Raw genomic sequence first — 13,548 nt, forward strand, 5'->3', positions numbered from 1 at the left:
TGAAAAGACACCGCGCAATGCGATTGGCCAAACCCCGATCGCTCTGTCCTCTTTTATAGTACGCAGGCCTTGTCACAGCCGAGCGTGCATTTAGTATAGTTTTTCAGATGAGCTGTGACTCCTCAAAGGGTCATGAGCGCTCACAGAACTTGGGGGCAACTTTGGCCAAATACTTTAGGTGCAAAAGAGTTAAAGAAGTGGCCGAGATGGGATCTTAAGCTGCAACGCTGGTTTAGCCCGCCTTTAGTGCAAGATGCCATCTTGGTAAAGGAGTTGAAGCCAGTGTAAGGAATGGTCGCCCGGAGGAATGTTAAAGGGCTGATTGACAATTAAATTGCCTGCTAGCGCTCTTTAACGAGGCTGCTCGCCATTTTGGTGGATAACGCTACATTTAACAGCCTCTCCTAACAGCGACCAGCTGAACAGGAGTAAACAAGTCATTGCTGAGGATTTCGAGCACTACTTAAAGGTACATCACCTTTTACTGTTCACTTGCTGCTGGAGCTGTGAAGAGGAACTCTGAAACACATCGGCAGACTCTGTGGGACACTTTGTCAAGACTTCACCAACACTCGAGCAACATTTATTCTGAAAATATTCTGAGAACTTCACCTAAAACGAGTGAGCGCGGAGCTGCTCCACCTTATAGGAGTCACCAGGAGAAAGGGGGGGCTTGGTCCTGGGCATCGTGCTGGGGGGGCCCCCTTGGTCTGGACGGGGAATGGGATGAGGAGCAAGGCCAGGCAGAGCAGCACCAGCTGCTGCAGGAGAGAGGGCGAGGAGGGCGAGGTGGACATCCCTCCTCCTCTGGACCTCCTCCACCAGAACTAGAATCAGCAGCCTTGACTGTGGGGCTTATTTCATGAAAGGACATTTCCTTTGAAGTATTCAAGTATTTAAAAGCATTAACCCTCACCGAGGCCTTTGTTACTTCTAGACTTGACTATTCCAACGGACTCCTGGCTGGCCTCCCACATTCTACCCTACGTAAACTTGAGGTCATCCAAAACTCGGCTGCCCGTGTCCTAACTCGCACCAAGTCCCGTTCGCCCATCTCCCCCTGTGCTCGCTGACCAACATTGGCTCCCGGTTAAGCAGCACCTTGATTTCAAAATTCTCATCCTTGTTTTCAAATCCCTCCATGGCCTCGCCCCTCCCTATCTCTGTAACCTCCTCCAGCCCCACAACCCCCCAAGACCTCTGCGCTCCTTCTATTCTGGCCTCTTGCGCTTCCCCGATTTCCATCGCTCCACCATTGGCAGCCGTGCCTTCAGCCGCCTGGGCCCCAAGCTCTGGAATTCCCTCCCTAAACCTCTCCGCCTCTCTACCACTCTCTCCTCCTTTAAGATGCTCCTTAAAACCGACCTCTTTGACCAAGCTTTTGGTCACCTGTAATGATATCTCCTTGTGTGGCTCGGTGTCAAATTATGTTCTTTTATGATAATGCTCCCGTGAAGCGCCCTGGGAGGATTTCTTCTCTTCTTAGGCAGTCCCTGGGAACCGAGGATGACTTGCTTCCACATTAAAAATGAGTTCTCAGGTGACTGATGAGTCCAATGCGGGACCTACAGTCTCTGTCACAGGTGGGGCAGACGGTGGTTGAAGGGGCGGGTGGGTGGGGTGCTTGGGTTGACGTGCGCTCCTTGCGCTGCCTGCGCTTGGCTTCCGCTTGCTCCCGGCGAAGAGACTCGAGGTGTTCAGCGCCTTCCCGGATGCTTCTCCTCCACTTTGTGCGGTCTTGGGCCAGGGATTCCCAGGTGTCGGTGGGGATGTTACACTTTTTCAAGGAGGCTTTGAGGGTGTCCTTGAAGCATTTCCTCTGCCCACCTTGGGCTCTCTTGCCGTGTCGGAGCTCCGAGTAGAGCGCTTATTTTGGGAGTCTCATATCGGGCATGCGGACAATGTGACCCGTCCATCGGGGCTGATCAAGCGTGGTCAAAGCTTCAATGCTGGGGATGTTGGCCTGAGCGAGAACACCGACGTTGATGCGCCTATCCTGCCAATGGATTTGCAGGATCTTGCGGAGGCAGCGTTGGTGGTACCTCTCCAGTGCTTTGAGGTGCCTGCTGTACATGGTCCATGTCTCTGAGACATACAGCAGGGTGGGTATCACTGCTGCTCTGTAGACCATGAGCTTGGTGCCAGGTTTGAGGTCCTGGTCTTCAAACACTCTCTTCCTCAGGCGACCGAAGGCTGCACTGGCACACTGGCACTTATTACGCTAAAGGTGCTATATAACTATAATTATCTGTTGTTGTTGTTGTAGGGGTGCTGGTAACCTTGTCTGGGAACAGGTAACTCAGCTGTTACAGCTGTATGTGCTGGTGTCTGTCTGGAGGCATCGAGATCTGAGGCTGGGGCTCGAGGCTGTGCCTCAGCCGGCAGGAGTGCGAGGCTGAGATAGGGGATAAATGTAACTGACTCTTCAACCCATTCTCCCCAAGGCCAGGTTTAGTGCTGGGACCACACGCGGGTAGATTTTAAACTTTGGACGGTGAGGAGCACTCTGCCATTTCAAGGCTCATCTCCAAGTGAGCCACAGGGTTCCAAACAGAATGTCCTGACCGAGCTCCCCAGATTCGGCACAGTGACACGGGCCATGCTGTGAGGCTCAGTCCCACACCGGGCGGCTCTCCCGCTCCCCGGGGCTCAGTCCCACACCGGGCGGCTCTCCCGCTCCCCGGGGCTCAGTCCCACACCGGGCGGCTCTCCCGCTCCCCGGGGCTCAGTCCCACACCGGGCGGTGCTCCCACTCCCTGGGGCTCAGTCCCACACCGGGCGGCTCTCCCGCTCCCCAGGGCTCAGTCCCACACCGGGCGGCTCTCCCGCTCCCCGGGGCTCAGTCCCACACCGGGCGGCTCTCCCGCTCCCCGGGGCTCAGTCCCACACCGGGCGGCTCTCCCGCTCCCCGGGGCTCAGTCCCACACCGGGCGGTGCTCCCACTCCCTGGGGCTCAGTCCCACACCGGGCGGCTCTCCCGCTCCCCAGGGCTCAGTCCCACACCGGGCGGCTCTCCCGCTCCCTGGGGCTCAGTCCCACACCGGGCGGTGCTCCCCAGGGCTCAGTCCCACACCGGGCGGTGCTCCCCGGGGCTCAGTCCCACACCGGGCGGCTCTCCCACTCCCCGGGGCTCAGTCCCACACCGGGCGGCTCTCCCACTCCCCGGGGCTCAGTCCCACACCGGGCGGCTCTCCCGCTCCCCGGGGCTCAGTCCCACACCGGGCGGCTCTCCCGCTCCCCGGGGCTCAGTCCCACACCGGGCGGCTCTCCCGCTCCCCGGGGCTCAGTCCCACACCGGGCGGCTCTCCCGCTCCCCGGGGCTCAGTCCCACACTGGGCGGTGCTCCCACTCCCTGGGGCTCAGTCCCACACCGGGCGGCTCTCCCGTTCCCCAGGGCTCAGTCCCACACCGGGCGGCTCTCCCGCTCCCCGGGGCTCAGTCCCACACCGGGCTGTGTTCCCACTCCCCAGGGCTCAATCCCACACCGGGCGGTGCTCCCACTCCCCAGGGCTCAGTCCCACACCGGGCGGCTCTCCCGCTCCCCGGGGCTCAGTCCCACACCGGGCGGCTCTCCCACTCCCCGGGGCTCAGTCCCACACCGGGCGGCTCTCCCGCTCCCCGGGGCTCAGTCCCACACCGGGCGGTGCTCCCACTCCCCAGGGCTCAATCCCACACCGGGCGGTGCTCCCACTCCCCAGGGCTCAATCCCACACCGGGCGGTGCTCCCACTCCCTGGGGCTCAATCCCACACCGGGCGGTGCTCCCACTCCCCAGGGCTCAGTCCCACAGCGGGCGGTGCTCCCACTCCCCGGGGCTCAGTCCCACACCGGGCGGTGCTCCCCGGGGCTCAGTCCCACACCGAGCGGCTCTCCCACTCCCCAGGGCTCAGTCCCACACCGGGCGGTGCTCCCCGGGGCTCAGTCCCACACCGGGCGGTGCTCCCCGGGGCTCAGTCCCACACTGGGCGGTGCTCCCACTCCCCAGGGCTCAGTCCCACACCGGCGGTGCTCCCCGGAACTCAGACCCACACCGAGCAGTGCTCCCACTCCCCGGGGTTCAGTCCCACACCGGGCGGTGCTCCCACTCCCCAGGGCTCAGTCCCACACCGGGCGGTGCTCCCACTCCCCAGGGCTCAGTCCCACACCGGGCGGTGCTCCCACTCCCCAGGGCTCAGTCCCACACCGGGCGGTGCTCCCACTCCCCAGGGCTCAGTCCCACACCGGGCGGTGCTCCCCGGGGCTCAGTCCCACACCGGGCGGTGCTCCCCGGGGCTCAGTCCCACAGTGGGCAATGCTCCCACTCCCCAGGGCTCAGTCCCACACTGGGCGGTGCTCCCCGGAACTCAGACCCACACCGAGCGGTGCTCTCCCACTCCCCGGGGTTCAGTCCCACACCAGGCGGTGCTCCCCGGGGCTCAGTCCCACACTGGGCGGTGCTCCCACTCCCCAGGGCTCAGTCCCACACCGGGCGGTGCTCCCCGGAACTCAGACCCACACCGAGCGGTGCTCTCCCACTCCCCGGGGTTCAGTCCCACACCGGGCGGTGCTCTGGGAACCAGATTTAACAAATGCTCCATTGAGGGAACTGCCTGCACTTTAACAATAATGTGATTTTGTTTGTTTTCACTCTTCATAAAGAATTCTTTTATCTGGGATTATCTTCTCTCTGCCAACAGGAAGTGGATGATGCAGCCTGGAGCTTCTCGCAGTGAGCTGCCCGCAGCCTAGGATATAATTATATCTGTGGTGTGCTATCTCTACCTGCATGCAGGGACGATGGGAGATAAGGAGCCCATGTGTTTGTCAGCACGGACTCTGGAACATCCGTTTAACGGAATAGTGCATCTGCTGCAGTGGGCGGGCGCCCTACCCCCCCCAACTCAGGAGGCCGGGGCTCAGTGGGCAGCACGCTCGCCTCTGAATCAGGGGGTCGTGGGCTCGCCTCTGAATCAGGGGGTCGTGGGCTCGCCTCTGAATCAGGGGGTCGTGGGTTCAAGCCCCACGCCGGAGACTTAATACAACTGAGTGTCTCGCTAGCCCACTTCGGAGAGCAGTTAAGAGTCAACCAGGTTTGTGTGGGTCTGGAGTCGCGTGCAGACCAGCCTGGGTCAGGCCGGCGGATTGCCTTCCCGAAAGGACCTTACTGAACCAGATGGGTTTTTAGCACTTAATGGTCACTTTTACTGATACCTGATTTTTATTTTATTTTTTCTCCAAAATGAGTAATTTGTGGGAATTTCAAAAGTGCTCGATCTAAACCGTGTCGGCCGTGGCTCAGTGGGCCGCACTCTCGCCTCTGAGCCAGAACGTCGTGGGTTCAAAGCCCCACTCCACAGACTTGAGCACAAAAATCTGGGCTGACATTTCAGTGCAGTGCTGTTTCACCTGGTTTGGGGCCCTGGACAGTGGGAAGGGAGGAGGTAAAGGGGCAGGTGTTGCATCTCCTGCGCTTGCACGGGAAGGTGCCGGGGGAAGGGGAAGGGATGCTGGGGGTGATAGAGGAGTGGGCCAGGGTGTCGCAGAGGGAGCGGTCCCTTCAGAATGCTGAACCTAAGTTGACACGGCCCTCGACCGTGTCCGTTCTATTTCCCGCACTTCTGCTCTCACCCCTTCCCCTCCCTCCCGGGACCACGATAGGGTTCCTCTTGTCCTCACCTTTCACCCCACCAGCCTTCACATTCAGCGGATCATCCTCCGCCATTTCCGCCACCTCCAGCGTGATCCCACCACCAAACGCATCTTCCCCTCCCCTCCCCTTTCAGCATTCCGTAGGGACCGCTCCCTCCGAGACACCCTAGGCCACTCCTCTATCACCCTTAACAGCCCTTCCCCTTCGCCCGGCACCTTCCCGTGCAAGCGCAGGAGATGTAACACCTGCCCCTATACCTCCCCCCTTCCCACTGTCCAGGGCTCCAAACACCCTTTCCAGGTGAAACAGCGATTTACTTGTACTTCTTGCAATCTAGTATACTGTATTCGCTGCTCACGATGCGGTCTCCTCTACATTGGGGAGACCAAACGCAGATTGGGCGACCGCTTTATGGAACACCTCCGTTCAGTCCGTAAGGGTGACCCTGAGCTTCCGGTCGCCTGTCACTTTAATTCACCGCTCCATTCCCAGTCAGACTTCACCGTCTGCGGCCTCTTGCATTGTTCCACTGAAGCACAAAGTAAACTCAAGGAACAGCACCTCATCTTCCGATTAGGCACTTTACAGCCTTCCGGACTCAATATCGAGTTCAACAATTTCAGATCATAACCTCGGCCCATATTATATTTTCATTTGTTTTCCCTCTCTCCCACATGGCAGCTGTCGATCATTCTGCCATCGCCATTTACACTTCATCTAGAATCATCTGTTGTTTCTTGACTTGTCCCATTACCGTCTCCTTTGGCCTCGCACCATCATCCCTTTTGTCTCTTAATCTCTCCTGCCTTCCACCCGATCACAGACCTTCCCCTTTTGTTCTTTCCTCCCCTCCCCGCTCTCCCTGCCCCTACACTTGCTTAAAAACCTGTTCCATCTCCAGCTTTTTCCAGTTCTGACGACGGGCCATCGACCTGAAACATTAACTCTGTTTCTCTCTCCACAGATGCTGCCGGACCTGCTGAGTGTTTCCAGCATTTTCTGTTTTTATTACAGAAGGAGGCCATTCGGCCCATCGTGCCTGTGCTGAAACACGACAAAGCAAACAAAATGATCCCCTTATTCGTTCAGGAAATTGTGCCATTTCTATCGATGCAGCCATTGCCAATTAAAATCAGTGACTATCAGTCACGCTATATCTTTAGCCCACAGAAAGAGACTCACACATCTGCTATAGTTACAGAATAAAGCAGAGGCAGGAGGTGATGACACACAGGATAACACACAGAGTGGCGAGTGTTAACAGTGTCAGCCCTGGCTCAGTGGGTCGTGGGTTCAAGTCACAAATCCAGAGATTTGAGCACAAAATCGAGGCCGACACTCCCAGTGCAGTACTGAGGGAGCGCCGCACTGTCGGAGGGGCAGTACTGAGGGAGCGCTGCACTGTCGGAGGGGCAGTACTGAGGGAGCGCTGCACTGTCGGAGGGGCAGTACTGAGGGAGCGCCGCACTGTCGGAGGGGCAGTACTGAGGGAGCGCCGCACTGTCGGAGGGGCAGTACTGAGGGAGCGCCGCACTGTCGGAGGGTCAGTACTGAGGGAGCGCCGCACTGTCGGAGGGGCAGTACTGAGGGAGCGCCGCACTGTCGGAGGGTCAGTACTGAGGGAGCGCCGCACTGTCGGAGGGTCAGTACTGAGGGAGCGCCGCACTGTCGGAGGGTCAGTACTGAGGGAATGCTGCACTGTCGGAGGGGCAGTACTGAGGGAGCACCGCACTGTCGGAGGGGCAGTACTGAGGGAGCGCCTCACTGGCGGAGGGGCAGTACTGAGGGTGAGCCGCACTGTCGGAGGGGCAGTACTGAGGGAGCGCCACACTGTCGGAGGGGCAGTACTGAGGGAGCGCCGCACTGTCGGAGGGGCAGTACTGAGGGAGCGCCGCACTGTCGGAGGGGCAGTACTGAGGGAGTGCTGCACTGTCAGAGGGGCAGTACTGAGGGAGCGCCGCACTGTCTGAGGGGCAGTACTGAGGGAGCGCCGCACTGTCGGAGGGGCAGTACTGAGGGAGTGCTGCACTGTCAGAGGGGCAGTACTGAGGGAGGGCCGCACTGTCGGAGGGGCAGTACTGAGGGAGCGCCGCACTGTCGGAGGGGCAGTACTGAGGGAGTGCCGCACTGTCGGAGGGGCAGTACCGAGGGAGCGCCGCACTGTCGGAGGGGCAGTACTGAGGGAGCGCCTCACTGTCGGAGGGGCAGTACTGAGGGAGCGCCGCACTGTCGGAGGGGCAGTACTGAGGGAGAGCCGCACTGTCGGAGGGGCAGTACTGAGGGAGCGCTGCACTTTCTTTACTGTGTCAGCCTAGATTTTTATGCCCCAGTCTCTGGAGCGGGCCTCTGATCACGCGACCTTCTGACTCCGAGGTGGGAGGGAGTGCTGCCCACTGATCCACGGCTGACATTAGAACAGCGAGCTTCGTCCCAACATACCAACAGAGCAAGGGGTCACCGAGTCTGATCTGCTGCACCTGGGTGAGCCGCAGACCGCTGGTCATGTGGGCCCGCTGTTGACGAGAGATAGTTGCTTGGGTCCCGCTGACTCGGGTCCAGCTCTTGGCCACAGAGCAGAAGTGGTCGCTGTTAGCGGTTAAGCTCTTTCTACAAAAATAACAAACTACGAGAGAAGCTTGTTCCATTAGCCTCCTCCCGTCTTATATAAAGTGACCACAGCCTCGGGCTTTGTTGATTTTTTTTTCTGTGCTGCAGATATTAAGTAACACCCCTTAACCATTACTTTGCAAAATTAAGAGGAAGTATCGAGCAAATATGAGCTCAGTTATCAGGGTCAACCTGACTGCAGGGGTTAACAGGGTAACCACTTTTAAAGAGAATTATACATTTACTTCGTACAATTTCGGCTCATCAAGTTCATGGACTTTAGTCCCAGTGTCAGCATCAAACACACCCAAGGGCTGGAACAGGAGTAACACTGATGGGACAGCGTGGAGGGAGCTTTACTCTGTATCTAACCTGTGCTGTACTTGCCCTGGGAGTGTTTGATGGGACAATGTAGAGGGAGCTTTACTCTGTATCTAACCCGTGCTGCACCTGCCCTGGAGTGTTTGATGGGACAGTGTAGAGGGCGCTTTACTCTGCATCTAACCCCTTGCTCTACCTGCCCTGGGAGTGTTTGATGGGACAGTGTATAGGGAGCTTTACTCTGTATCTAACCTGTGCTGCACCTGCCCTGGGAGTGTTTGATGGGACAGTGTAGAGGGAGCTTACTCTGTATCTAACCCGTGCATTACCTGCCCTGGGAGTGTTTGAAGGGACAGTGTCGAGGGAGCTTTACGCTGTATCTAACCCGTGCCTGTACCTGCCCTGGGAGTGTTTGATGGGAAAGCGTAGAGGGTGCCCCTCCAACAGTGCAACACTCCCTCAGTACTGCCCCTCCGACAGTGCAGCACTCCCTCAGTACTGCCCCTCCAACAGTGCGGCGCTCCCTCAGACCTGCCCCTCCGACAGTGCGGCGCTACCTCAGTACTGCCTTTCCGAAAGTGCAGTGTTCCTTAATACTGCCCCACCGACAGTGCCGCGCTCCCTCAGTACTGCCCCTCCGACAATGCAGCGCTCCCTCAGCACTGCTCCTCTGACAGTGCTGTACTCCCTCAGTACTGCCCCTCTGACAGGGCAGCACTCCCTCAGTACTGCCCCTCCGACAGTGCGACACTCCCTCAGTACTGCCCCCTGCGACAGTGCGGCGCTCCCTCAGTACTGTCCATTCCGACAGTGCGGCTCTCCCTCAGTACTGCCCCTCTGACAGTGCGGCGCTCCCCTCAGTACTGTCCATCCGACAGTGCGGCGCTCCCTCAGTTACTGCCCCTCCGACCGTGCGGCGCTCCCTCAGTACTGCCCCTCCGACAGTGCGGCGCTCCCTCAGTACTGCCCCTCCGACAGTGCGGCGCTCCCTCAGTACTGTCCATCCGACAGTGCGGCTCTCCCTCAGTACTGCCCCTCTGACAGTGCGGCGCTCCCTCAGTACTGTCCATCCGACAGTGCGGCGCTCCCTCAGTACTGCCCCCTCCGACAGTGCGGCGCTCCCTCAGTACTGCCCCTCCGACAGTGCGGCACTCCCTCAGTACTGATCCTCCGACAGTGCGGCGCTCCCTCAGTACGGCCCCTGCGACAGTGCGGCTCTCCCTCAGTAGTGTCCCTCCGACAGTGCGGCTCTCCCTCAGTACTGCCCCTCCGACAGTGCGGCTCTCACTCAGTACTGCCCACTCTAACAGTGCAGCGCTCCCTCAGTACTGCCCCTCCGACAGTGCGGCGCTCCCTCAGTACTGCCCCTCCGACAGTGCGGCGCTCCCTCAGTACTGACCCTCCGACAGTGCGGCGCTCCCTCAGTGCTAACCCCCCGACAATGCGGCGCTCCCTCAGTACTGACCCCCCTGACAGTGCGGCTCTCCCTCAGTACTGCCCCTCCGACAGTGCAGCGCTCTGTCAGTACTGCCCCCTCCGACAGTGCGGCGCTCCCTCAGTACTGCCCCTCTGACAGTGCGGCGCTCCCTCAGTACTGCCCCTCCGACAGTGCGGCGCTTCCCCTCAGTACTGCCCCTCTGACAGTGCGGCGCTCCCTCAGTACTGCCCCTCCGACAGTGCGGCGCTCCCTCAGTACTGCTACTCCGACAGTGCGGCGCTCCCTCAGTACTGCCCCTCCGACAGTGCGGCGCTCCCTCAGTACTGCCCTCCGACAGTGCGGCGCTCCCTCAGTACTGCCCCTCCGACAGTGCGGCGCTCCCTCAGTACTGCCCCTCCGACAGTGCGGCGCTCCCTCAGTACTGCCCCTCCGACAGTGCGGCGCTCCCTCAGTACTGCCCCTCCGACAGTGCGGCGCTCCCTCAGTACTGCCCCTCCGACAGTGCGGCGCTCCCTCAGTACTGCCCCTCCGACAGTGCGGCGCTCCCTCAGTACTGCCCCTGCGACAGTGTGGCACTCCCTCAGTACTGCCCCTCCGACAGTGCGGCGCTCCCTCAGTACTGCCCCTCCGACAGTGCGGCGCTTCCTCAGTACTGCCCCTCCGACAGTGCGGCGCTCCCTCAGTACTGCGCCTCCGACAGTGTGGCTCTCCGTCAGTACTGCCCCTCCGACAGTGCAGTGCTCCCTTAGTACTGCCCCTCCGACAGTGCAGCACTCCCTCAGTACTGCCCCTCCGACAGTGCGGCGCTCCTCAGTACTGCCCTCCGACAGTGCAGCGCTCTCCTCAGTACTGCCCCTCCGACAGTGCGGCGCTCCCTCAGTACTGCCCCTCCAACAGTGCAGCGCTCCCTCATTACTGCCCCTCCGACAGTGCGGCGCTCCCTCAGTACTGCCCCTCCGACATTGCGGCGCTCCCTCAGTATTGCCCCTCCAACAGTGCGGCACTCCCTCAGTACTGTCCCTCCGACAGTGCAGCGCTCCCTCAGTACTGCCCCTCCGACAGTGCGGCTCTCCCTCAGTAATGCCCCTCCGACAGTGCGGCTCTCCCTCAGTACTGCCCCTCTAAAAGTGCAGCACTCCCTCAGTACTGACCCTCCGACAGTGCGGCGCTCCCTCAGTACTGTCCCTCCGACCGTGCGGCGCTCCCTCAGTACTGCCCCTCCGACAGCGCGGCGCTCCCTCAGTACCGCCCCTCCGACAGTGCGGCGCTCCCTCAGTACCGCCCCTCCGACAGTGCGGCTATCCCTCAGTACTGCCCCTCCGACAGTGCTGCGCTCCCTCAGTACTGTCCCTCCGACCGTGCGGCGCTCCTCAGTACTGCCCCTCCGACAGTGCGGCGCTCCCTCAGTACTGTCCATCCGACAGTGCGGCTCTCCCTCAGTACTGCCCCTCCGACAGTGCGGCGCTCCCTCAGTACTGTCCATCCGACAGTGCGGCGCTCCCTCAGTACTGCCCCTCCAACAGTGCGGCGCTCCCTCAGTACTGCCCCTCCGACAGTGCGGCACTCCCTCAGTACTGACCCCTCCGACAGTGCGGCGCTCCCTCAGTACTGCCCCTGCGACAGTGCGGCTCTCCCTCAGTAGTGTCCCTCCGACAGTGCGGCGCTCCCTCAGTACTGCCCCTCCGACAGTGCGGCGCTCCCTCAGTACTGACCCCCTGACAGTGCGGCGCTCCCTCAGTACTGCCCCTCCGACAGTGCAGCGCTCTGTCAGTACTGCCCCTCCGACAGTGCGGCGCTCCCTGAGTACTGCCCCTCTGACAGTGCGGCGCTCCCTCAGTACTGCCCCTCCGACAGTGCGGCGCTCCCTCAGTACTGCCCCTCCGACAGTGCGGCTCTCCCTCAGTAATGCCCCTCCGACAGTGCGGCTCTCCCTCAGTACTGCCCCTCTAAAAGTGCAGCACTCCCTCAGTACTGACCCTCCGACAGTGCGGCGCTCCCTCAGTACTGTCCCTCCCGACCGTGCGGCGCACCCCCTCAGTACTGCCCCTCCGACAGTGCGGCGCTCCCTCAGTACTGCCCTCCGACAGTGCGGCGCTCCTCAGTACTGCCTCGATAGTGCGGCGCTCCCTCAGTACCGCCCCTCCGACAGTGCGGCTATCCCTCAGTACTGCCCCTCCGACAGTGCTGCGCTCCCTCAGTACTGTCCCTCCGACCGTGCGGCGCTCCCTCACAACTGCCCCTCCGACAGTGCGGCGCTCCCTCAGTACTGTCCATCCGACAGTGCGGCGCTCCCTCAGTACTGCCCCTCCAACAGTGCGGCTCTCCCTTAGTAGTGCCCCCTCCGACAGTGCGGCTCTCCCTCAGTACTGCCCCTCCGACAGTGCGGCTCTCACTCAGTACTGCCCCTCTAACAGTGCAGCGCTCCCCTCCCTCAGTACTGCCCCCTCCGACAGTGCGGCGCTCCCTCAGTACTGCCCCTCCGACAGTGCGGCGCTCCCTCAGTACTGCCCCTCCGACAGTGCGGCGCTCCCTCAGTGCTAACCCCCCGACAATGCGGCGCTCCCTCAGTACTGCCCCTCCGACAGTGCGGCGCTCCCTCAGTACTGACCCCCTGACAGTGCGGCGCTCCCTCAGTACTGACCCCCTGACAGTGCGGCGCTCCCTCAGTACTGCCCCTCCGACAGTGCAGCGCTCTGTCAGTACTGCCCCCTCCGACAGTGCGGCGCTCCCTCAGTACTGCCCCTCCGACAGTGCGGCGCTCCCTCAGTACTGCCCCTCCGACAGTGCGGCGCTCCCTCAGTACTGCCCCTCCGACAGTGCGGCGCTCCTTCAGTACTGACCCTCCGACAGTGCGGCGCTCCCTCAGTACTGCCCCTGCGACAGTGCGGCGCTCCCTCAGTACTGCCCCTCCGACAGTGCGGCGCTCCCTCAGTACTGCCCCTCTGACAGTGCGGCGCTCCCTCAGTACTGACCCTCCGACAGTGCGGCGCTCCCTCAGTACTGCCCCTGCGACAGTGCGGCTCTCCCTCAGTAGTGTCCCTCCGACAGTGCGGCTCTCCCTCAGTACTGCCCCTCCGACAGTGCGGCTCTCCCTCAGTACTGCCCCTCCGACAGTGCGGCGCTCCCTCAGTACTGCCCCTCCGACAGTGCGGCGCTCCCTCAGTACTGCCCCTCCGACAGTGCGGCGCTCCCTCAGTACTGCCCCTCCGACAGTGCGGCGCTCCCTCAGTACTGCCCCCTCCGACAGTGCGGCGCTCCCTCGGTACTGCCCCTCCGACAGTGCGGCGCTCCCTCGGTACTGCCCCTCCGACAGTGCGGCGCTCCCTCAGTACTGCCCCTCCGACAGTGCGGCGCTCCCTCAGTACTGCCCCTCCGACAGTGCGGCGCTCCCTCAGTACTGCCCCTCCGACAGTGCGGCGCTCCCTCAGTACTGACCCTCCGACAGTGCGGCGCTCCCTCAGTACTGCCCCTGCGACAGTGCGGCTCTCCCTCAGTAGTGTCCCTCCGACAGTGCGGCTCTCCCTCAGTACTGCCCTCCGACAGTGCGGCGCTCC

This window comes from Somniosus microcephalus, chromosome 6 (genome assembly GCF_052327205.1).
Source record: "Somniosus microcephalus isolate GS21.2 chromosome 6, FLI_Smic_1.0, whole genome shotgun sequence".
In the NCBI taxonomy this organism is placed as follows: Eukaryota; Metazoa; Chordata; class Chondrichthyes; order Squaliformes; family Somniosidae; genus Somniosus; species Somniosus microcephalus.